The 27,270-nt window shown below is 43.5% G+C and overlaps 1 protein-coding gene across 3 annotated transcripts in view; it reads right to left on the bottom strand.

The window, feature by feature from the left end:
- The window catches only part of ntng1a (netrin g1a), an 87,207-nt gene that overhangs the window by 58,806 nt on the left and 1,131 nt on the right, over positions 1-27,270 (bottom strand). The window lies entirely within an intron of this gene.

The raw sequence follows: 27,270 nt of genomic DNA on the forward strand, positions 1-27,270 counted from the left end.
TGCCATACTGATATGATGATATATCATCTTTTTCATTAATTTATCAGCTCTGAATTAATTCAGTAGTCGATTGACAGGAAATTGACAACATTTGTTATCATGAACTGTTGAAGTCACTTATCGATCAAAAAGCCAGTTTGGCTCCAGCATCTCAAATGTCATGATTTGTTGCTTTTTTCTGGCTTTACTAAAATAAACTGAAAATGAACAAGGAAGGAACGAGCCAAAAAATTTAGCCTCACCATGCCAGTTGTTGCACACCCGCACAAACACAGATATATAAAGAGTGTTGGTGCTCCTGCAACCCTCAGCAGCTTGAAGTGGAATGTAGACCGACGGCTCGAAGCGTCCGGCAGATGAAATATGCTGTTTTGTGGCACCGGTGGGGGAAATCCAATAGTGATCTAAGGCAACGAGCCGCACCGATCAGCCACCTTAAGCACCACAGTGCGGGCCGTCCAGTCGACTGGGGGGAGTTTATGAGGCAAGACGATGTGTAAATGTCCTCGTGTTGCGTTCATCGCGATCAGTGGTGGCGATTTAGAAGATTCATGAGCCTTAAAACAATAGTGGGGAATGCCTTCAGCACGCAGCCTCTGCACATTCAGAAGATATAAAAACAATTTTATATTCCATTATCTTTTATATGGCAGTGCAAGCCCCACCGGGTGCCACTGCGACACGCTTTGGAGGACAGGACGATATCCCCTGCTTAAGAGATGGTAGATTTGTGAGAGCAAGGCAAGTGCACCCATTAAGAGCTACAGCCAAGGGTTGTTTGATGGCTGGAAGTACACCTTTAACACAGGCAGTTAAGCTGACAGGTTAATGGCACAGTACAGTACATTGCCGCAGTTCACTCTAAGTTAAGGAAACTTATTCACGCAGCACACCGTGAACAATTCACCACATCCTATCTGTGCAAGCTTCTGAGCAAAAACAAGTTGTGATATATGGAAAGACCTGATCTAGGTAGAAAGAGTGAAAGGGTGAATGATGTCTGGCAGCATGGAAATAAATCTCTGAACCACATACAGCACAGCACCTCACCTTTTTAAATATCGATTTAAATTTAAAGAACTTGTTTGTGTAGAGCGGCGACACATACAAAAGCCGTTCAATAGGTCAATTAGCTATGAACTTAGACACATAGTAAATGAGCCAGAGCTAAGAAGCCATAGATCCGGTTTGATAACAACAGCATTGCCCATTGTACACATTCCAAATGTGTGCCTTTGAATTTGGATGTTATTTGACACTATCAGTTATATGAACACAGACATTGGGACTATTTTTTGGAAACCATCTTCAACAGCTGGAATGCTGAGGATGAGAGCAGAGGAGAATGCTGTTTTGTGCAGCTGCTTTTATTTGGGCTGTCCAGAGGACCGTCTGGATGCTGGGACGCAGCACTGGCAGGAGAGGAACCCACATAGTTGTTGTATGTGCACCAACAATTGCATTTACACCTGCACTTTCATGTGGTCAAGCACGATGCGATTGCAAACAAATCGCTCAAAATGCATTTCAATGCAAGATGTAAAGGGGGTCTGTTTTAACCATTTGTCTCTTCTTCTTTATCGCCTTAATTTTCTCAAATTAGTCAAGCTATCATCAAGATCTTACCACCTCCTGGCAACTATCCCGTTGGGTAACCCTGGTTGGGAAGCACTGTTTTCACACTGGTGTCTTAATAGAGAACATCCAAAGCTAACGATAAATACCTGTGACGAATATCTAAAGAATACCCAGTAGAGGTGCATTAAAATGGAAAGAGAACAAGTGTACCGTGTGCCATTTCAAATCAAACCCTCATCCTTTATTCAAATCTACAAAAGAAAAATTAATTTAGAAGTAGCTCAAATTTAAAAAAAAGTACCTTCTCTGAGTGCTATCTGAAACTGGTCAACTGGATTATACATTATGCGTGTTGTAAAAAAAAAAAAAATGTCAGGCAATGTTGCTGCCTCCACCAGATCAGGTGGAGATCAGATCATTCTTATTTTCAAGTGTCATTCATCTTTTATTCAGATGACATTTCTACAGTGAGCCAATACACCAGGGCATAATCGATCCGCTGGCTGCTGCAATGCTACATCTCTCGATCAAACTGTCCTGTCAGATAACATGAAGACTTTGGAATTTTTCGCTGGACATTAAGACTTGAAAAGAAGACTTGCCTGCAGCCATGATCATCCCTTATTTTTTAGCTAAGAAATCCCCCAGGAGCTGACATCATTAATCAGGGGCTACATCACGCTCACTACCGCTCCATCCCCCATCGCCATTCCTGTCCCTCTTGCCATCTCTCCGTCCACAATTATTTTGAATGGTATAATAACGCTACATATCCTATATAGGAGCCCTCTAGAGACACATGAATCTCTGTCACCTTGACCAAGCTAAGAGGCTAACCCCAGCGCTGGGAGCTGGCCCGGCTTCTTCCCGATGGATACAAACCCCGACCTGCTGCAACAATAACGCTGCCTTACAAATTAGTGCTAGAGCATTTGCTGTCCTGACACCAGAGGGGAAAGAAGTAAAACACAAAGGAATGTGTGAGTTATAAAGAGGGGCACTGACGATATGGCAAAGCCTGGGACTAGCCATGCCTGAGCCTGTCCAAAGAAATAAGAAAGAAAGAAAAGAAAATGCAATATATATATTTTTTTAACAACCCTGTTCCTGCTTGCATTGTAAGTGATATATATGCATATTATTAAAAGGTGTTCATCTTGTGAGTTTTCTATTAAAATTTGCCCATCTGTTCAATGTTATGCTACATGAGCATGTCTTTTCAGTTTCACCCATTCCCAGCTAATAAAGCTGTGGACTGAAGTGAAAGAAAGGTGTTTATCTGACTGTTGAAGCACATGGGTCGGTTTGGTACACACAAGCTACGCTGAGGGAAACATGAACATCAACATTCAGACTTTGATCTGGCGCCCCCATCAGCCAGTGAGGTGTATTTTTAAGTTTTTTTTCTTCTGTTTTACGTGCGTGACAACCGTAATTGTGAGTGACCTACAATCACCGCTGTACCTGAACGCATCCTTTGCAGATACTGACGAAGGACTGGCACTGCTGCTCTGCTAACGTGCTGTTCACGCAGTGTGTATTAGCAGGTGTGTTTAAATAGAGAGGCAGTTACACTTTTTACTCATACATCCTGGAAAAAATGAGTTTAGATGGAAATAAATGCAATCGGGAGAAATGACTTCTCGTCTGGCCCGCTGCCACTGAGGAGTGAGCGGCGCAGCGTGGCGGCCATCGCACCATTTGTGCTCTGAAAGCTCTTACAGCCATGCAAGTGCCATCACATTTCACTCCGAGCGATGCCTTTTCAATCAAGCCCCCGTCATCAAGCTTCACCCCTCATTAGTGGCTCTACAGACCTCCAAGAGTACATGGCGAATCTATTCCTGTTAATGAGTGTGTCTGTGACTCGGTCAGTGGCAGCCAGAGCAGAGGGTAAATTTAGCACCTTCTTATTATCTCAAAGGGGTCTGCAGGATGAGGTCGGAGGGCTGAGGGCGTGTCAAAAAAAGCAAAACAAACCATAAGTCGACATCTTCCGGATTCACGAGATATCAATTTTCTTTTCTCTGGTCTTTAGGGTCTCCTATTTTATTTATTTTTTAAAGTCTGAGCTTTTAAGAGATGATTAAAATCAATATTGTGGTAAAGCTCTGACTTGGCAGTGTGGATATTTAACTGTGCAGAGTGTAGTTGAGATTCAGCTCCAGGCCTCTCTGTCAGATCACTGCAGGTCTATTTAGTCATTCTACAGGGAGACTTTCTTCTTTTTCCCCCCTCTTTATTCTTCTTTCTTGTCTCCTTCCCTCCCCTCCATTTTTTTCTTACCACTGAGTCTGAGAAAATGATTGGCAGATGACTCCTGGGAAAAAGAGCTCGGGCCTTTTCCTCTCTCAGAGCTCGAAGGATCACGACACTCAAACACGCTGACAGGCAACGTGGGCACACTGCGTGGCGCGAACACACACACACACACACACACACACACACACACACACACACAAATTCATTTTAAAGGCAAGTCACACAGAACCCTTAAGAAATATAAGGACAAACACACGCATACACACACACACACACAGTTGTCTTTCCATCACTTTAGGGGACAATCCATAGACTTTCATTCATTTTCACACACATACACACACACACACACACACATTGACTTAGCATTCTTCCTATGATCTTTGACAGCTTAGTGTATTCAGAAAAATGAATGAAACTCCTAAACTTTGCCAAGAATGGAAAGCTTACTGACCTCACATTATCAGCATCTGTAACCACAGAACATAATCATGTCTCCTTGAAGTCACCACTTCAAACTTTTGCCAAGGGATTAAAAACAGTGGCATCAATGTAACAACATGACAAATCTACTCTTTAGTTTAAAGCTATAGAAAGCACTTGTGAACACCAGTCAGCACAAAGGCAGCCATCAAAAACCGCGTGAATAACAAATAAACTTCTGAAACACGCCATTATCCGTTATCATGCATGATTAAAACGGAGATAAAGGAACTCTTCAATCCCACCAGCAACAGCGCACCAAAGCAAGAGGTACACTTGATACGTCAATTCTTTGAAAGCTCGTCCTCTCTTCCCCTTCATCACGCCGGGCTAAAAAAAGGCAGCAGTCTGGAAATAAAAACTGAGGGAAGACTCTAAGAGCACGCAGCCAGCAACAATGGAACACAAGTGGATCCACTCGATTCTACGACAATAACCTCAAGCATCCGCCGCCGTCGTAATCACAGCCCTCAAAAAGGGAGTCAAGGGTGCTCCACTAGCTGATTGTCTATGAGCTCTTGATGAGCAACCATTATAAAAGATGAGAGAAAGCTGAGCGGTGGGGGTGTGAGGGGTAAAAGGAAAAAAAAAATACAGAAAAGGATATCAAAAACTTTAACAGGGCCAGGGGGAAATACTACACTAATCAACTCCACTCTGCTGAAATTATAGATGAATTAAACACTCTGTTAGAGATTAATTAAACCAAGAGATTCAAACTAATGAGACCACACAGAGAAGTGTGTGTGTGTGTGTGTGTGAGGTGGGATGGCCTGCAAAATTTCTTGTGTACATTTCTGGATCCAGACACAGCAGCGGCAGCAGCGGCAGCAGCAGCAGCAGCAGCAGCAGCGCACCGGTTTCAGGCTGCAGCCTCTTTAAAGAGGGATTAGATGCAGTGGTTGACTTTGTGATGGCTGCACACAGGCCGCGCTCGTTAAGGAGTCAACAGAGAGCTGACATGAAGAGATATCTGCTCCTGGACTTTAGGGGAAGAGAACATCTTTGTTTACAATCACAGGACAATAAAAATGTAAAACCAATAAGATCCCACATAAATATTCATGGTTTGCCAATAAATACAGGAGCGAGGGGCACTTATGTGACGTAAGGGGTTTGATGGGCATGCTGTCTCATGCTGGGGAGGAAGAGGAGGAGGAGAAAGGGCAGAAGAAAGAAAGACGATGACTGTATTTCTTGTTTTTTCATATCGTAGATGTTATATGCTTGTTGCTTGCTCATTTTCTGTTTTACATAGACTGAGACAAAATGTACACAATGACATAATATTAAGCAACGTGACTTCATTAGTCCAGCAATAAAGCATTGTTGCTGCTAATGGTCCAGGTGGGAATGAATAATGGACGTAATGTAGAACAGGAGAGTTTAACACTTCCGAATACAAGCAGGATTGCATTGAGCCAGATTGTATGCATTTCATTTTTGTTAAGGAGGTCATGTTTATAATGAGGAGAAGGCCCAGATGGATGTAAAGCTACACAAAGTGTTTCCAAAAAATACAAATCCAGCAAAAACAGCCTACTGGGTCATAATTTGAAGAAAGCCGCTTACACATGCAGTTGGAGGAGTTCCATAAAATAAAGTTGGTCTTAAGTGTATGAAAAGAAAAAATAAGAGAGAGCAAGAGAGAGAGAGAGAGAGAGCTACCAACAGGTGAAAGAAGCTCACAGGACGGTCCCTAACTTCTGATGACTTCTTACAGTCTACAGTCTGATCTGGGACAAAGAGAACAAACAAATCGACATTTTCCTTGTTTGGTGAGGAGCAGAGTCTTGTAGGCTGGGTTTGTAGAATAAAAGGGAACAGTGCTGACTGCAGGTTCCTCTGTCCTATTTTGGTGCTTGACTGCTCATGAACTCCACCAGAGATATGTGCAATCAAAACTGTATTTGTGCAACCACAGTGAGATTTCACCTTACGGAAGGTTTTCTCATTAAATCCAAAAGCTGGCATAAAGGTTTTCCTCCATTCTAACTGCTGTAAGGAGCAGCGTATTGTTTGAGGCTGCCACATTGGTTGGTCATTATGACATTCCTACATGTACAATGTGGCAACCAGAGCAACGCGCTGTACACATTTGCATTTCAGCCATGGAGTACTTAGTTTAACCACAGAGGGAGTCGTTAATTAGTGTAATCAAATGCTAATGAATGAAAGCCAGGCTACAGCATTTTAGGCAGAGCTAATCATGTGTGCAACTACTTCTACACACTCTGATTTATCAGTTTCTTCATGTGCTCGAGAATGTGCGTTCACATAGAGCCGCTCCTGACGGTGCAAACCAACAAATCCCTGGTGATGCACAGGTGCAATCGCAGGTACGACAATTCCTAGATTACAGACACGCGCCTCCCCACGCTGCTGTCAAACCACGTAGGCGTGAAAAATAAACGTGTGTTTCCATTTTTATTTGGAAAACAGGGGAATCGCTTCATTCAGAGTGAATTCATGCTATTAACGCCTCTATTTCTTCTGCCTATTTTTCTCCTGTAGTGCATCACTGAGCAGCTGTGGCTGCATGTAAGAGTTATTGACATTCAGTGGCAATCAAGAAAAAGACTAAAGAGCAGCTACCTGTTGGTACCTGTTTTATCTTTATTGATTTATCTAAGACATGCATTTGTTATGCTGAACAGCAAATTTGTAATTTACAGATGACTAATAACTATAATTGTACTTTTTATTAATTTTGAGTTCTGCGGTTCTTTATTTGACCATCAAAGCTTTCTTATTGGTGCAGGCAGTTCTTGCACACATCTACTTGTTGTAAGCATGCTTTGATGCTTAGTTGTTTGCATCCGTGTCAGGATACTTTACTGGTTGTTTCATTCCCAGGCGCTGCGTCCAGGATCACCGTTTCACCACTCGAGGTGCTTTTTTAACGTTCATTCTCACCCCTGACTTCCTGTTCAGCTATTCTCCACCACCCCTGACTAGACTTTTCTGCCTGTGACTGACAACAATAAGAACACCTGGTGAAAACTAGGGTGCAGCGCCTGTGTTTCCAGCCCCAACAACATCTCAAACCCCTACTCGCTGAGCAGAAAAAGATCTCTCCCTTACTGCTCCACCACCTCTGCCTTTACTTCTCCTCTCGGAAAGTTGATTCAATGTGACGTGACAGAGTTGTGGAAGCCATGGGCGGAGGTGTTACAAATGCTCTGTCACCACGCTAAACATGGCAGGAAGCGAACGCCTCGACAGCTCTCGGCTGCAACTTGGGAAATCTTGGGAAAGTCTGTTTGACTTCAGCCTTTATCTCTCATTTCAACTGCACCGGCAAACTGCTCTGCGCCTACCCTGTTCAGCTGGCCTAGTTTTGATACTGGCGAGGGAGAATGCGCTAGCGGGGAAGTGGTGGCAAGGAAGGGGGAGGGGAAGGGCGAGCGCTGGATGCCGAAGGGAAAAATTCCTGGTTCAAACGATGCATACAAAATGTAAACACAGTTCACTGTTTGCTTAAACAGGCCTTTTGTTTGTTTGGAGTAAAACGCTAAAATGCCATCTACAAACAAGACACATTATCAGAGCAGAAAGCAAACAGCAGCAGCAGCTTCTTATGATGCAGCGGGGTCGGCCATGTCAATACCAATCAAAGTGGCGTTTCGTTTCAACGTAAATAAGGTGTCGCTTAAGCGGTGGTGGAAAAAATAAAGTTAATGCATATCAGTGCGGAGTATCAAACTTCCACTTTTCCTCTGACTCAACAGTATCGGCAGAAATGAGGCTGGCTGTAATTCAGCCTTCCTTAGAGATCTAATCTCTGTGGCATTATCCGACCACTGCCCGGATTTGAAAAATATCTGAGTTGGGGGAGTGTGTGTAAATTTTCTTGTGTGTGCTTGTGTGTGTGTGTACAGATCACTTCTTATTTTTTTGGTTAGGTCAGTGTTTCAGCTTCAGATGTAGGATTAAATGATGCCGATGAACCAAGAAAGAAAGTTGATCTTGTGCATGAGCTGTATACAACTTAATTCAAACTTGACACACAAACACGTGACACAATGTCCATGTGGTGCTTTGTACACTGTATGTGATACCATCTAATTTGGAGAAAATCAAAATCCTAATATGGCCAAAACAAGTCCTCTGAATGAAACAACACAATATGTCCATCCCCTCTAGAACAACACAAGATTGACTGTCTGTGGCTTCCAAAACTGCTACAGATCAGTGTTTAGGCACAAAAACAACTTGGTAAAGTTTTGGGAAAGATCAGTTGTCGACTGTCGGTTGGAAACATACAGCAGCCTCCCGTGTCCATGTTGACCCATCCATGCACCACAACCTCCTCCCCACGTGGACTTTGTCTTGAACACCACCCGACTTCCTTCTTTTCTCCTGTCGTAATTACTGTCATAAGAACTTGCTCAGCAGTGCATCAGCGTTTCTTCTTGGCCGAGCACAACCGCTCCGTCAAAGCTGAGCAAAGACGAACTCTGACCTGCGAGTCTGCTGGAACACAAACCAAAATAAGAAACACATGCTTGAATTCATCCGTCATGTGGGCTTCAGTAGAGATATAGGGTAGACAGACCATCCAGCATCAGCATCTGACCTCGCTCACGCTCTTGTGACCGAATGGGAACAAATCCCGGCAGTAGAGCACAGTAAGGCCAATGGTTTTGGAAGAAGATATTCAACCAACAAGTATGGCTGGTTACTTTGTCCTTGTACTTTGGGCTGCGTAATTCAGATTAGCATTTTGGGAATGGCTTTCAATGAGTTGATTGGCAACATTTTTTCTCACTTCCCAGGTTGACCGCTACTGACTGCGAGCCAACATGAATTACTGAGTCATTCTTGTCTTTTAGCAATAAGTGAAAAAATAAAACCTAAATGGACATTCATCAGCAATTCACAAAAATGCTGTAATATTAATAATAATTATGCCTGAGCACATGAGGCTACTTGCACAGACACACATAGTGAAAGCAGTTCTCTGGCTCTACACTGTGAATGTGTGTGTGTGTGTGTGTGTGTCTGCCTGCACTTCCAGACTGAAACCCTTGGAGACAGTCTGTTGGCAGTGATACAGAACTGCCTTGCCAAACCTCCTCCCAGTTTTAACTTCTTAATGGGGAATATGACAGCCAATCTACCTGAATTAATAAACCTCCAAAATATCAATAAACCCCTGAAAACAAGCTGCGGTGCTGTGTGGAAATTTAACATAATTGGAAATTGTAAGTGCCAATTTAACTCACAAACACAAAGTGCCACAGTACAGTTCTAGTAGTACTGACAATGTTAACAACATTGTCTTCAAATACTCCTCATTTTTAATGTGTAACTGTTTTTATTGTGATTAAGTGCTGGAAAAATGGTCCGACATCCTAGATGTCCAGGTTTCCAAGGCAGGAGTAAAGAAACATTGAGCAAAGAAACCATTATGGAGCTGAAGGTTTGCACTGAACTTTCTATTTCAGAAGCTTTCTTGAAAAGAAGGTTAGAATCTTTGGTGTTTGTTGTCCACCAGCCCTGAGCCTGAACTCTGCAAAAGACTGAATGACATGAATGACTATTCTGAGCAGAGGCATGTGCCTGTAAATGTTATGTCATCTGCATATAGTTATATGTAGCACTGTAGCTGCACTGGAATAAATGTGGTCCACACACCTAGAGTGGGAACTGTTAGAGAGGGGAAAGTGTTGCACTCTTGTAAATCACTAGGGCTGCAACTAATGACTATTTTGCTAATTGAGTTTAGGTTAGTGTTCGCTAAATCTGCCGTCTATGGACGGACGATTTTGCTTAGCTCTCCAGCGAGAGGTGGTGTGTTGCGCGTTTGTGCTCAGGAGGAATTCAGATGGCGATGAAAAAAGGTGGGAAAGAGCAACGGAGAGTCTGAGAGGGAACCTTCATAGCGGATGTGCTGCAAAGCGTCTTGAGAGAGAGAGAACGGGTAAGCACAGAATCATTGTAGGGTACTGGATAGAAAGTGTTGTATGGCTCCTGATGAGCGGGCTGGCACCTTCCAAGGCAGCCTCTGCCATCAGTGTACGAATGTGTGTGTGAGTGAATGGGTTAATGTTGACATGTGCTGCAAAGCGCCTTGAGCGCTCGCTAGACTAGAAAAGCGCTCTTTAGCGTAAATGCAGTCCATTTACAACAACAACACCAAACAGACGCAGAGAATGAGAGAAATGATCGGGAGTGCTGCTGGTGTGTTTCCCTCAGCCTGAATCTCCTCACAGCAGGATCTCTCTGGGTGTGATCATCCGGGCCAGATCTCAGCAATCCAGCAGGTCTGCTCCTCACCTCAGCTTGCTTCACACGAGCCAACTCGCCTCCAAATTCTCAGCTTTGGCTCGTGTGCCGTGCCACCGGCAGGCAAGGCGACACACTGGCCATACAGTTAGCCTTTACTCGCACATCTACGCACACTGTCACAGGTCATGGCCGCAGTTTAAACTCAAACACTGAGGCCTGGTTGGGGGTAATCGGAGAGGAGAGTGATTACGTGTTGGCACGCCGCAGCCCTGCAGCTCTGTCTGCCGGTTAAATATTATTGTTTGTTGCTTTCAGAACATTAGCTGATTACTCCACAGGCTCCACTTATGCTGTGTTTTATGGCCGACAATAAGCCTAAATCATCGCCATAATGGAGGTTTAATTCAACGTAATGATTGTTTTGCAATTTTGCATGCAGCTGAGGTGTGATACTTCCTGTGAGTATTTTAATGCTGAAGAGATGCCAATCTGTGACCATTCAACCTGGTTCCAAATATCTGAAGCTGGGGATAGCAAATCCTCGCCTGTCTTATTAAGTCTTATTGACTTAAATCAAAGTATGGCTTCAAATTAGACTCTGTCTGGCTTTTTGCCAATATTCAATTCTGGATTTTAGAGGAAATTTGATGTTGTTGTCTCCAAAGCAGAGAACTCAACCCTCACTGGGTTGAGTTTCAGAATGACACTGAAAGCTTTAAATTCACACACAGCAGCAGGCAGTTTGAACTGTGTACAGCGTACAACAAACGTGATCAGGTACCACGAGTATCTACCAGACAAATCCAAACTGAAACACTCTGAACTTCAATGCAGCAGCAAACTGCAGCAAATGACAAATCAAACTGCCTGTCAATCCTCAGCAACATGAGCAAAACTCAAGCCTCTGCCTGGCTGCACTCCCCGAGGGTGTATTTCTCCTTCTTCAGAGGAGGAAAAACAAAGACCATTGTGAAAAGATCCACTTGCTAATTTGAAAAGCAAACTAAACAGTGAACACGGCTGACTTGATGACAGCTGTCAGTGTGACAAGAGGTATTACCAGGTGGGATTTAAATTGTTATGCTGGAGGCAGCCAGGCGGTGTCCAGAAGGGATTTGAAGAGACAAGGTTTGGGAGGAGGGGGGATGTTTAGTGGCTGTCACTCAAACACATATCATATTTCTACCAGGCCTTTATGTGAAAGTTTCAGTGCTGAATATTCATAAGGTATAACTTATAATGGGCCCTGGAAAGGGGTACAAAACAAGAACTACGCCACAAGCAATTATATAACAAAGGTAAACACTGGTTCAGCGTACAGTAGCTGAGAACAGGGCAAGCTTTAGTTTTCACATCTACTGTAATTTCTTCAGGGAGCAGCCACGGTGGTTTACAGAGGAACAACTGGGCCCGTTATGATTAGATAGATGCTTTAAACTCGACACATTAAAGAACGAGGGTAACATGCATGTGGTGAAAAGAATAATGTCGATCTTGTTCGAAAAAGTCTCACAGCCCGCTCTCAACTCTCGGATGCCTGAGCTTCCCGAGAACACACCACGACAGACGCCTTTTCAAATCAGTCAGAGTCAGTCTCGCAGAGGAAACAGTGAATTTCAAAGGTTACAGCTGAAGTAAGTTTTTAACAGCACTGGAGCGAGGAAGTTAAGGCAATCGGATAATGAGCTGCTGCTGCTGGATAAATGAGCTGTTCATTTACAGTGTCCTTTTGAGAGATCATTAAGTGTAAATAAACATATTAACTGACAAACTGGCAAACAAAATTGGCAATGCTTTTTAGTCAGCACTTAGCGTCCATTCAGGCTTCCACCACTATTACCTACCTACTAAGGTATGGCAGACTTTTGTTACCTGAGAAGCTATATTCAGGGCAAAACAAAATTCTACAAAGCTGCTCATTGGTTTCAGCACATGGTATTAACTGATGGAGACTTTTGTTTGGTTGCATTGCTAGAGAAACCAGCATGAGACCATATAATCACTGACCCCTTTGACAACAATACGAGACACTGAATTACCTCTATGGCATTGAATTATCTTAGTTCTGCACACTTGAAACAAGCTAAAAAGGCAGCCTAACAAGGGTAAGCACTGGTGAGGCAAAAGCCTGTGAGCACCGTCAGCCATATGCCAGCCTCCGCCTACACTTCCCAGCAGGCACTGCCCTCTTGTTGCAGACCTAGTTGCTGACTGCTGCCAACATTTCACTGGCAGAAATCTTCTGCAGACATTCATCCAGTCAGCACAACAGTCTAACACCTTCACTTGAAGAGCCAGTATCCCTTCATTTCACTATGCGCTCATCTGCAATAACACAGTAGATTAAACAGCATCGCTCACATAATCTTTGTGGCGCTGCAATAACATAAAGCGCTTAACATTAAAGTACTTACATTATCAAAACACTTCCACCAGCCTATTACATGATAATATTCCTAATCACCACGTGAAATTGCCCTCCATGAACAATCCTTTAACAACCTTATAGTTTCCAGCCTTTGCAGGATGTAGCTTATTCTTCTCTCTAAAGTGCTTTGCCATTGATAATCTATTTCAAATAGATTCTCACATGGAGCATGTACGGCATATAAAGTCAATATGGCGCTCTGCAAGAATTGTCACTTTAGAAATAGAGCAGCCCTACAACTTGCAAACAAAGACGATTCAGAGGTGAAATCCAGTAGGCTGGCGCAGCGAGCGGCTTACCCTGTGTTCTTATCTCTTGGCAGAGCAAAGCTGAGTCGCTCAGTGCCACATGGCACCCGGATACACAGCGAGACAGTCACACACACCAACACACATATAGACACACGCTGGCTCTTGTGATCTGTTCCCCAAAAGCACTTCCGCAGGTTCAAAAGAGTCAGTCGCAGTGAATCAGGCGCTCGAGCCAGGTTTTTCCTCCGTGATATCATTACCAGGGTAAAAGCTGAAAATGTGGTTGTGTTTCTTCTTGGTTTTGTCATCTGATCAGAATCTGGTCGTGTTTCCTCTTTGTAAACTCATTGACAGGATGCATCATGGTGAACAAAGACATTTTTTAAAATTATTAAAACATTCTAGTGAGGAAGTGAGACTGGTTTCACTTTTGAGAATTGCTGTTAATAAAAGGATGGGTTTAAAAAGAATGGGCAAAACCCTTTTCTCCACCAAAACTTGTGTGGATGTTGCTCTGGAGCAAGGCATTTAATCCCAAGAAACATAGTGGCAAGCAGAAGAACTAGTTGAAATTGGCAGAAAGATTGAAAAAAAAAAGAAGAACAAAATCAACATTGCATGTTGTTCCCATAGACTGCAAAAAACAAATAATGTTCCTGGCTATTTAGGCCCCAATATCCATCCAACGCGTGCCATAGCACCGTGCTGGACAAGGGGCACAAATCGGCGTGTCCACCCAGGAGTCATGTTTCCATCACTGGCGATCAGAGCTGGAACCGATAAACACCTGTGACTACTGCAGAGTCATTTGACGTGGGGATGAATGCTGATTGCACCCTTTCCCACTGAAGACAAATGCCAGATATTTATGGTTTTAGTAGCTTTTTGTCCGGTCTGAAAAAAAGTACGAGTTGCCTGAGAGGAATACCTGCAGTCACTACCCAGGGCAGGTATTATGTAGATTTCTGAAATATTTTTACTTAATTGGTATAAAAGCTAAAGCAATTTGGGAAAATTATGTTTAGTGGGAGGCTTTGCTGACCTTCCATTTATGACAAAAGACTAATTAAAGCCTCAAACAGTTACACCAGTTTCACCCTCCATGGTGGCTAGAAGTCTTGCCATCAGTCAGACAGGCAGCTGAGAGGTGGTGGCAAGGCTGAATGGGTTCCAACCTGAATTGCACAGCAGAGGGAGTATTTAGACGAGGAGGGGGAGTTCATTAGGGGAGCTAATTAGGATTATTAGCAGGATGTATTTTATCCCAGCTGGGATTTCAACAAATTGCTTAACCATTGCAGAATAAAATTGAAAATGAGCGTAGAATTACTGACAGCCAGAGCGCACTTTTTCTTTAAAGCCAGTATGTGCAGTGAGAAGCAGAGTTGCTACATGGTGGGATTCAGTGACACCAGTGATGTGCCGTGTTGTCTAATCAGCAGCTCAAACACTGCTGGCTCTATTCCATTAAGTGTCCCAGTGAGCCACGTCGGTGAGTGAGCATTCACAATACCACATTCCCTCAACACTGAAATGGATTACAGCCATCATCGTTGTTAATTCCGCCGGTGCCTTTTGTGCTCTGACAGGTCTAAATGACTGACCTATTGTAGCTGTAAAACACAGAACAGGCATTGTTGGCGAAGACATATGTTGTCATGTGCCATGTATTAATGTCTATGTGCTGCTGACAAGAGAATAGTCTGCCATGTTGTTGCATCACAGAGAGCGCATCGCCTCGCTCCTGCTGCAGCCTATAAAACCATGTCAGTGGGGTTTTTATTAAAGGAAAACTTCTGAAATTTTAGAGATGACAACTATTCCCTTTATTGGTGAGTTAGATGAGAGTCGCATCTGTTTGCTAAATATGAAGCAAGCTTAGCTCAGCATAAAGACTGGAGAGACCGCATGCAGCTCATGAAGACCCCCAGGAGTCACTGCACCTGGTCAAGAAATAGTCCAACACATAACCTGTCACAAAACCACAACTTCTTGTTTTTTACATGTTGGTTTTTAATCAAATTAAACTAAGACAATAAAACATGTTAATCGGTGAGTTTTAGATGAGCTGGCAGGTTGATTTTGCTACTTTTGTTATAGAGCCTAGTTAGCTGTTTCCCCCTGTTTCCAGTCTTTATGCTAAGCTACGCTAATGATGGCTGATGGCAGTCGCCGCAAATTTGTCGTCCAGACATGAGAGCGGTGTCAATCTTCTCATCTAATTCTCGCCAAGAAATCTAAAAGAACATATTTCTCAGAAGATCAAACTATTCCTGTAAAATAATACTGTTCATAAGTTACATGCTTGTGTTCAAACTGTGCATTCAGTAAACAAATCAACAACTATCGCTGTAAACTCATCACCACGCACAGCATGAAGTTGCGTTTGGCGTGCAGTTGCTAATACAAAGTCATCGGGAAAATGGAGAAACAGCATTGCTGATAGGTGACATATAACAGCATCACTTTAAGGGCAGATCAAAAATAAATCGATCATCCGTATACGGGTCGGGTATTCATAGAAATGTCATCAACTACCGATATCTAATTGTCTGCTTCTCAGTGTTTCTCTCTTATTTCTAAAGCATTTATCGTGATGGCAAGACAGCAAGACAGCTAATAATACAAGTAGTTGAAAGCCCTTGATGAGATCCAAGGGAATTCAGGCGAGGACAGGGTAGCAGACTCATATCAAACACCAACGCTCCCTGCCACAGAGTCTGCAGCTTGGCATGTCGCCCTCATGTTTACGGTGGGGGAATAGTCTGAAGCCATGCTGAATGTTGTTGAAAGAGAGCCTTCGACGTGACAACAATGTGTGTCCCAGAGTAGCAGCTAATGCCTGGCACCTCTAACTAAATCATTTCATTTAGAGCCTCTGATGTGCAGACAGAGGGGATGTAAAATGCATTTCCACGCCAAGCCTCTCAATCGCTAGCTGTCCTTGTGAACATAATGAACAGATTACCGTTTGCACCCTTGTCACATGACGCTTCTCTGACAAGCGCCTGGCACCTTGTGGGAGACGTTTTTTAACCCACGTCCTCTCATTCCAGGCAGTGAGGCCTATGAAAAACGACTGAAACTAGTTTAGCAGCCACAGGAAATAAAACAACTTGCTAATTAGCGGAGCGATGGGCTGAGGCAGACAGTATTGCCAAAGTGGATGGCTTGGGAGATGGAGAGGTTGAAATGCCAAGTGTCTACATCCCAGCACCCTTAGGCCAGAGTCCTGCAGACACTGCAAGTGTACACCCAATTTACCAAGTACTCTTTCTGTCCTGACTCGAGTTAATAAAATGCTAGCCATCTCAATATCCATGACGGCTTTTTGCTAACTACCTCCCCCTCTAGTTAAATTCAGCTTCCCTTGTCCTTTTCTCTCCAATAGAAGAGAGACAGTAACTCGTGCCTTGGCTTAATCAAGAGGATTGCTTATTAAGGAAAAGCTCTGGGGTACTTCCTAAATTGGGGAGAGGACAGTCTCGCCAGTGCAATAACTTCAGATTTATGTCAGAATTAGGTGTAAATAGCTCCACTGGTTGTTCCCCTTCTTTAATTAAGCAAGCACATTTTCCAGGGCCTTCGCCTTGTGCGCTGACTGCTCCGGTTCATTCTGCTGGGCGGATGCTAGCTTACGAAGCAGCTCAGCCATGTGTAGGACGGTGCACAGGGGAGCCATTCTAGCGCCCTCCGAATGTTAAAATGCCTTAAAAAATGATGTGAAAGTAATATTTCTTCTCATCTTGTTGTCTGCTGTCTTTTTGAACTCGTAATCCAGCCTGTTTGCAACTATCAATGAGTAGTCATCCAAAATGATACATGGCAGCAAATGTCAAATTGCTTCTCAGTGTCAGATCAAGCTGAGCGCACAGGAAAATGAAAATGTTCTGCGGGAGTGTAATATCACTTTAAAAGACTGCCGACTCTGTACTTTGAAGACAATTCCGTCTGCGGCCTCTCATCTCCCTGAGTTCTATTTTTGATGCTCCAAAAAAGGTGCACGTCCCAACAAACTTTACACCCTCTCTTAGCTGTGGCTGTACACATATCTGCCAGGGAGAAAAATACCACAGATGAGCAGCAGGAAAATGCTCTTATGCAGTTCACGAGGGGGTACTCAGCGTCCAGATTCAGCATTCAATTTCCATCGCTGATAGCTTTGCTATTGATTCAGAGTTTGCCCTATGCTCGGCGTGGGCCAGACACAACAGATCTTAGGGTTTGGGAGCTGCCAGTCAAGGTAATGCAGAAGTCTTTTTTGAAGCCTGTCAGGTTGAAGTGTACAGCCTCACATTTCCCTCAAACAAGGAGAGACAGAATGGGCCTAAAAGCCGTCTGAGAGGAGAGGAATACTCCTCAGAGGAAAGACAGCGCGACCAAACAGCAAGAAAAACATCTGTGAAAGTGGCATCCAACGAAGCACTCATTAATGCTTTGAGCCAAAAACAACAATTAGCGTTTAACATCAGTTCATACCACATTTTATCTTTAAAACTGCTGTTTGAGTTTCCTCTATCTCGGTTTTTGCAAATGGTCTTGTTTTCACATCAGGAAATTGCACACATTACATCTCTTATCCTGAATTTTCAAAGGCTGTGTTGATTCTGCAGCTGAAGGTGTGACCTTTCTTAATGTTTCCCTTCCATCTGATGCACAGTTTATGATTTCCAATAAGTCTCAAATAAAAAAGCTGAAATTGCATTTTTCACCTCCAGTCAGGATGCCATGGATATGTCATACAAAACCGCTACCAAGGCGTGCGGCCTACTTGTGTCTCGCATTTGAATGCTGCAGTCTGAATTTGTAGCGTTTGCTATAACACAGTGAGCAAAATGCTGCTCACCTGAGGCAACTATCACAACACGGTGAAATGGCAGCATCACAGTGTGGCTGAAGCCAGTGGTGTTAAGCCAGCATGTGAAGGCACATACTGGCACGTGATGTTTTTCCGAACATCCTCGTTTTTAACACATCATGGCGGTTCACGATAGTATGCCATATACAGTGAGTTACGTCTTAAAATAGATGTGAACAGTCATCTAAGACAGTCAGGTGTGAGCTGCAGAGGATTCATGAAAGCCTGTGGTGTGGATGTAGATACAGACACAAATAGAAACAGAGGCTCACATGCACGCTGCACACCACAAAAAAAAAAAAAAAAGGTATTTATTGTGCTGATAAGGGACGGGAGGCCCCGCTGCTTTGAAATGCTGAGTAGAGGAGGGAGAGCGTCTGCCGTGGCTGTGGGAGCATCTGACCTCCCACCATGGATAAAAATGAGAGGTGGGATCACTGGGATTGCTTCAGTCAGAACACTCCTACTTATCTGCTGCAATTAACATTAAAAGCCCCTGAACACAAAAAAATGAGAACATGAGTGCCTCTAAATATGAATGCTACCATATGCCAGGCTGTGCGCTCTGCAAGCTTGTCTGTATTGGCCTGTGTGTGTGTATGTGTGTGTTCTTGCAATTTGTTTTCTGTGTCCCAAAGAGGGAAGGAGATATTGTGAAAATCAGTGTTGGAGCAAGTGAGCCCTGAGGGGAACTCCACCCCAGAGGTTCAAAGAGCAATTAAAAGTCAACGGAGCTCTCCAGCAGCCCGCTGCTGTATCTCCGTCTATGCTCGGAGCCTCGCGCACAGGGGGGATAATGGAGGGGGGAGGGGGGGGGGGTTCCAGACCATAATTTTCCATGAGTGATGAACTGTGAAATGCAACAAAAACCCCCATTACTGCAGGAGGGATTTAGAGCCCACAGAGCAATAGAAGAGAAAAAGGGGTAAAAATGCCTTCGTCAAATAAAATACATGAGAGAAAGAAAAAAATCCATGTCATGGAAATCAGACTGTGAAGGCCCATATGGCTGGTTCATATTATGCATGGGTCTTCCAATCCAGTGAGTGCGGTGAGCATTTAACAATGAGACAATGTGATATTTCTGGGTGACTTGTAGTCAATAGCAAGAGCCTTTAAGAAATCCAGAGGCTAAATGTGAGCTATGAGAGATCATTCCTGCCTTGACTTATATTCAATACAAATTTTCTGGGAATTCATCACGTCAGTTTCTGGAAACCAAAGCTGAATGAGAGTGGAATATGTTTTTGTTTCCCAAAATGAAACATTAGCTCTCCTCCTATATCGAACTTCATTCTCAGACGTGCAAGGGAATATTTTTCAAGTGGCACTTTCGCAGTCTAAGATAGTTTTACATCTAAATATGGGAGAAAAAAAAAGAGAGAGAGAGAGATTTCCGTTCTTCAGCGTCTCCAAACTTTCCTCTCCATACTTTACGGCAAAGGAGGAAATGTTTTGCTCCAAACTTTGACAAAAAAAAAAAAAAAAAAAAAGTCAACAGAAAACCCTGTGGGAAGCTGGAGTCAAGGAGGCCCCCTGTTATCTTGTTATGGCAGAGTAAACGGTGAGGCAACACTGAACGCCTTGATGGAGCCCAGATAGACGAGTCACACGCTCACACAACACTGCGCCACAGAGCAGCACCTGATGTTGCACACCAACTTCTCACTAACTTCCCTTTCACAAACTTTTCTCCACGGGAGTAAACATTTCCTCCTGTTTGCACTTTTTTTTTCAAACAATACTCTGTCACTTCCTCTCGTGCTTCAACCATAAAATCTGATGTGGTGACAAGGAGGCTAATGATGACAATGGTAGTGACGGTGTTAACGGTGTTAATGATACTGCTGCTGTTCGTGATGGTGACGATAATGAAAATAGCAAATAGCAATAGCGAAGAAAATGGAGAACAAGGCAGGTAAATAACAATGTTCAACTGCAGCAACAACAGCAATACACAGAAAACTGACCGTTCATTAAATTTCACCCGTTGTGGCTTCTACGCCTCAAGCTTCCTGGTCTCAAATGGCACATATTCAGTTTATAACAGCACCACCGGCAGATTTACTGCTTGAAATTCTTAATTTTTTACATATGGATCTTTGGCGACAGACAGAAGCAGACAAGAAGGTTTTTCAGTGACAGGTGTTAGCAGCTAGATTAGCAAGCTTGCTAATTAAGCTAACGCAGCTCCACGAGTTGGTTGGAAACGCTCCTTGAAGTTGATTTTTTTAATGTTTCCAGCTGACAGGTTTTGAAATAAAACTCTTTGAAATAAAAAAAGTGGTGTTTATTTCGCACTTGGTGCCTACATATGACTTCATGCTAAAAACTGAGGTCATCCAGTGTTAGTGGATCAACTGTGCACACATACAAACTAAGACAAGTGAGCAATGAAGCCATTACTATAATCACACTGTCCCTAATTATCCATCCAGCCTAATAAGCATCATAAATGACACAAACCTGAAAAAACACGATCCACATCACCAATTTCCCACCTTGACCACACTAGTTATGATCATCATTTCCTGGAGGTTTCCTGAAGACACTCCAGGAAATGCAAGAAGCCGTTAATGAAGTGGATGTGGCACAATGAAAGCCCTCCTGGAATGCATTCAGCATGAAAAACTAAAATGAGATAGAGTAATGCTGATGTTTCCTCCAGTCTTACTCAAACTGTGGACTGTGCAAGGCTGGGCCACAACATGCCCACAACAGGAAATGTGGGATTTTCTGCCGACACCTGTTTAATGGACTTCTCTTGAGCCTGGCCTGGGCTGCCTGAGTCTGCGTTGCCGCCTGAAGAACTGGAAGAACGAGTGGTTGGAGGAAATAGGAAAATGATCAAAATGCAGACAGTGCCCGACGCTCATGCAAAGTTTATGGCACAGGATGGGTCGGAGAGAATATGATGAGATCCTCCTGTGACCGCGGTGTGTATAACCTTCACATTGGGCAGAGAGATACAGGCTGACAGTTCTGTGCTGTATTAGACAATATTCGACCTATTCTCACTGCTCTGGTAGTGTTTCAGATGAATGTATCAGGCTACAAAATGAAAGCTTGCTACGCTGCTGGGCTCAGATTAGGGGAGCCACGGGGCAAATCAACAACTGTTGCATCAACTGCAATCTGTGGCAGTTCATTGTGAGTATTGAGGAAAGTTTTCAGTGACTGACGTTTGATGCTTCATGCACGTCTGTCACAGCTGGACCTGAGGAGGTTGTACACGTACATGTTGCTTAAGACACGGCTGCAGAAAGGAGAGATGCTGGGGGAGCTGCAGCAACCCCACACCCCCAACTGGGTTAAGTATATTATGGGTTATTATTGTCATAACGTCATATGGTGATGTCAAGAGGTGATTCAACACATTGCAGGGCATTATTAAAGTCGTTTGCACAAAAAAGTGTATTTAACTCTGTGGTTTCATTGGCTGAATTGCAAATGTATTGCATGTTAGGGTCCAGCAGGATTCATCCCTCATCCCTAGTTTCTGCTGTTTCTCCCCTGCCTAGTCTGCCATGGCGACCTGGTTTCTTCTTCCTGCCTACTCACCTGCATATCTGCTGCCAATCCACTCATCAATTACACCTGCAGGCAGTATATAGTATATGTAACTCCCAGTCCTTCACTCCACTCTTCACCAGATCGTTCCGTGTGTCAAAAAACTGTCAAACTTTCATGAGGAAATTCTGAAATATTTACATTATTTTACCATTATCGTTTTTAATGATTTATGAAGGCTTAAAAGAAATCAGGGGAAATCAGTTTCCTCTGGCTGCAGGACTGTGGCGACGTCATGCTCGATGTGGGTCACTGAAACACAGCAGATAACCAAATCCTTCAAGTTTCCTAATGTTGCAGTCACCATTAACTCTCTCCAGGGACACTTGCAGCAGTCAAAGCCAACCAATCACTGTTCTTGCTGTAGCCACGACCTGCAAGCGTAGGAGGGGCATGTCAGCTAGGGCATAGCTTGGTGCATAGGCTCCGTAGGCTATACCATAAGTCCTTGATGAGGTATGACCAAAGTGTCAGAACTGTCTATTTTTAGGGTAATTTGGAAGCCTCTGTTCCTGTAGAATAATACACATATCACTGGTGGTTGCATCAATGCTATTGTAACTGCAGCTTTAGTCTTGTTAAAAAACTACAGTCTGAAGAACTACTGTCAGGCTCCTGAGATGATGAAAAGTGCTCTCCCCATATAGAAACATGTGTGCTACCTTAACTCCAAATTGAAGATGCTGAGGGATGAGTCGACTAATTAAATCACACAGAAAGACACACAGTTCCCTTGAGCACAGATTAAGATCATGTGTGAAAAATGCACGTCTCAGACGCTGCTTGTCGGTGAATTATGCAGAAATAATAACTCCAGCCTTGTTTGGCGCTCCAGATAGCTATCAGTAATCAAACAAAGAACAATGCTGTAAGAATGGGAATTACACACATCTGTCCTTTTAGCTTGTTTTGGTCCATATCCTGTGCTTCTGTCACCAGTTTCAATAAACCTTTGATTTTGTTTGATCTGGCAACGATGAAAGAAGGCACATAAAATGGATCAAGCTGACTTAATCCTCTGATGTTAAATAGTTCTATTTCATGCATAATTAGTTTTTTCAGTGCTGGTTTATTGCTACTGCAATCCTGGAATCTGACCTTCTTTAAAGTCAGTCAGCAGGTCTGAAAAGCCTTTGTGCTTGTTTTTGCTATCTTGCCCCCTCACAAAAAAGCCAATATAAACAAGTTTATATAACAGAATGTCACAAACACTGTAGCCCCGCGAAAAAGCCGCCTTCCCCGCTCTCTCACTCGCGTCCTCCTCTCACCCTTGCACTGACTGTTACAATATGAAATGAGACATATTGCTGCTGACAGCGCACCCGTTTCTCAAGGAAATGTCAGCGTGGAGCCTGTTGAGAGGCGGCACAGTGTGAGTGAGGGGTGGGTGGGGTGTGGGGGAGTTAAAGCGCTTTGTCTGTCTGAAACCTCTAATCAGGATCAGCTTAGGAAAAGGTCAGATTTGTGTATCACAACGTAAATCCATGGGAACCCACAGCATCCCTTCATTCGTATTTATTGGCAGACACACCTCGAGAAGCCTCTGCATGGGACTTGAATTGGTTCTTGGATATTAGGCCAACACTGAACATGTTGCAGCTCTATATTACCATCATGAGTGCTGCTTGTCGGCTGTGAAATGCTGATAGGGATGATGAACAACGTACATCTTATAATGGAAGTACATGCAAAAAAGGGGGTGTTTTAAAGTGGGTATAAATGCACCCTCTTTCTTATTGCTCTTTGTCAGTCACTTTGAATACTGCTCTGATCCATACTCGAGCATTTTAAAAAACCTGTTTTAAAATATTTGAAGACATATTTTTGTGATCACTTTTCTTTCTCTCACTTCAGACGTCCATTTCCACCACGAATCCCAACATCATCACATGACAGTTCAAGTCAATCTCGGGGATCTAAACATGTACAACACAATACAACTTTAATGGAAACATCCAATATGTTCCATCCTGCCACTTCAATGCAAAAAGTAAATCTCACATGGCCCAATGTGGCTACATTTGCTGCTTATCGAGCATTGCTGATGGTTAAAAATTTGCCACTTTCAAAAGCTTAAATCAGTGCATCACATTACTTTTAGCCAGGCAGAATGATTAAGACGCTATGTGTGAGCTACCTTCTCTTATCACGGTACAGTTTAAATGACATTTCATCAGGGCTGAATTGGGAAAAAGCCACATGCTGCACCACCTTTTAATAATCCTTTTTGTTTCCTCATTTGGATTTGATTGGCTATGAGATGCACCGGCCTGCCGGGACTCAGGTTTCAGCATTCATCAGCATTTCCTGGTTGTAAATTGATGGCACAAAAAGAGACATACAGTACTGGCACGAGAATGCATAAGTACGTCCAAACACACACACACACACACACACACACACACACACACACACACACACACACACTGTTTTCAAATGTAGTATAAATTATGGAGTCCTACCTAGAAAGAGGGTTCTTCTATGTTTAATGCCATATGCATCAAAGAAGAACCAACGCATGCACGGTTCAGCTGATTGATAAGTTGTGCGTTGGATTGTTGGAGCTACTGAGTGGATGTTCCTTCAGTTTAAACCTCTGCAGAGGAGTAGATGAATTCCCTTTAGGCTCCTTCTATGTGGTACAGGAGCTTGACAGCTACTCCGTTTAACCTAGCTGCACTAGCCAGCACAGATTTGCTGAAATGCAATACTATTTGCATTCACTATTTTGTAACCTGGTCATGTTTTCCAGGGTGGAGGTTTTCTGAATACACAGCTGTGCATTGGTTAACAAGAGCTTCTTCCACTCCTACTATTCTTCTACTTCTTGCTCCTCTGAATCCGGCACCATCTCAATCATCACCTGGCTGGGGCTCTGCAACCTGTCCAGCCTTTTAAAGGCCAGTCTGAGTCTAACTGGAGGGGACAGTGAAATCTCATATGATGGCAGATTTGTGTGCCGGAGTTCAGTGAATGCCAGCTTATTGCTATCGAAAAGGTCACTGGGCTAGAAGGAGAATAAAAAGCCTTCACTGTGAGAGTGAGGCGTGTATGAGTGTACAGTGTTTTAGACCTTGTGTGTGAGGACACCTTTGGAAAGTGAGGACATTATGGCCTTCAGACAGACCTTGAAAGGCCTTTTGGGAATTAGGAAGGTTAGAATTAGGCTGAGTTCAGGGTTAGGTTGAGGGTGTTGAGGTTAGGTATTTAGTTGTGAGGGTTAATGTCAGGGTAAGGGGCGATGTAATTGCATTATGTGAATGAGCACCCTCACAAAGATAGAAGTACAAATGCGTGTGTGAGGGCCGCAACATGAGATAACCATCCTCACATAGGGACCACGCCCTCAAGCTGCTGCATCCCTCTGTGCCTCCCCCCTCTCCGTCAGGCTTTGGTGTCTGTTACCTTCAGCACTACAGGAAGCAGACGCAAGGCTTTAAAAAGCACCCGCCCGCACGAGCGCAAAATCAATTACCAGAGAGATGAAATTCTCCGATAATGCGGCCTAATGATAATTGCCCCGAATCTGCAATGATCTGACTTACGATACAAACCACTATTGGCATTGCAGTAGTGTATTGGCAGCCAGAGTAGCTGGAATATCAATGGTAATTGTTCCGATGTTGATTTGGAGCCACGTTACTGCCTGGGGTAAACACAAACCAATTGCAGAGAATTGGACTCTATGGTAAGCAGCAGGGGTCATATTTCACTGATGTTTGTGATTTCTGATGAGTACAGTACAGTAGAGAGGAAATGGTTATGTGGGAGTTAACCACTGCCTGTTTAATTGAAGCACTCCTATCACACTGAGTGCCGCAGACATGAGGGCGACAGCGCGGCGCAAACTCACGCTAATTCAATAAGCGATCATCAGACTGTTGAAAGTCTGGCAATAGTAATAATAAAGTCAGTTTCGGCCGAGCGTCCAGAAATAGAACAGCTCCACTGAAGCATCAGACACGGATGACTGCTGTTCATCCAGGATTCATCCGCAGTCGCTGCAAAGCAAATACGAGACATGCCTCAGGTTCAAATGTGGATCAATCGGAGGTCACGGGGCCGCCCCGAGGGAGATCGGAGGGTGACCCCATTTTGACGATGACCTCCCAGATATGCCATCCTACCCCCACAACTCCCTTCAACCAACCTTGGCCGATCACGGGAGTCAGCATTTTTCATAAGTGCCTGAGAGATGTCGGGCTGAATAATGTGTCCTATGAATAAAACACATTAGCTACAAAACATGTTGAATTATTCACATTTCAGAGCCTCCATCCCACCCCACGCAGTAGATATTAGTTCCTCAGTCACTGTATGCTTTGCACATAGTCCTCCGAGTCTCCCTCTCCCCCATGCTCGCTCCCTCTCGCTTCTCCCTTGATCATTCGCTCACTGTCTTTGTCATCTGTATTTTGTTAATCCCTCTCTGTTCCTCTGTGTCTCCTCTCAGCTGACTTGCTGCTGATGGCGACCGTCTATTTATACTCCTCAACTTACTGCTTTTCCTGGAACATCTCACTATTTATCAAAAGAGCTCTTGAGGCTGTTGAGGAGTGCATTTGTTCTGAGAGAATCTTTGATGACTCGGTAACACACGACGGCCCAAACTGGATTCATCATTTAGCGTTAATCTGAGGCGACCAGCTGTGAGTTTCAAAGTGAAAAAGACCCAGAATAAGGAGGAGGGCGGGTTGCTAATTAAATACTTGACCTAATATGCATCTCATTTTATTTTCAGCTCCACCAGGACTCTGTGATTTTCATGATTGCAATGTAATTTGCAAAATCAACAGCACCACATGAACTTCAAAGGATGAACCAATCAACCAATCACTGCTTTTCATTGTGCTGTTTAAATCTAAAATCCCTCTTATCCTACAAAATAGCCCTTTTAAGTCATCACGATTTTACTAGTGTGCAACAATGTGGAACCCTTTATCAACAAGTCCATCGTGACAAATTTGTTAAGTGATTCAACAACCCTTGCATTCTATTTTTGTGTAATTAATGTGTAATTATTCTAAAAGCCCCCTTGAAGTATAGTGTACTTGGTCATAAAACAACTTCAAGCACATCACTTGTAATTAGTGCAAAATAAAAAGTTTGACCTGGTGATGGCACTGGAGGAACAGTTCAGTGAACATGAATGTTCACTTAACTGTAGTCTTCCAACAGCTGTTGAGAAAGTTAACTTAAAACACTACAGAGGATTAGTCAGAGGATCACCAAAGTCATACGAATTCATCCTCAGGGGACCCCGAATGTCTGCACAAAATCTCCTCGCAATTCCTCCAACAGTGGAAGATACTTCAGTCTGGACCAAAATGGTGGACTGACAGAACAACCGACAAAGAATCATTGCCATTGCCTAATTTCCGCTGCATGATAACCGAAAGAAATGGCTTCAAGTTTTGTATAGCACACAGCGCTTGTTTTTTAGTATCACATTGGTCGAGGTTCCAAGCAAGCTGAGCCGATACAGATAGGTTAAGTGGAAGCACTGCAAACCACTCATTGGAAAATCGTTACTAGAACTGTCACTCGCGGAGCAACCACAGTCTTCTCGTTGTGACGCTGTGACGTAGGATTGCCCAAACTTTCCT

This window comes from Chelmon rostratus, chromosome 20 (genome assembly GCF_017976325.1).
Source record: "Chelmon rostratus isolate fCheRos1 chromosome 20, fCheRos1.pri, whole genome shotgun sequence".
NCBI classification, from domain to species: domain Eukaryota; kingdom Metazoa; phylum Chordata; class Actinopteri; order Chaetodontiformes; family Chaetodontidae; genus Chelmon; species Chelmon rostratus.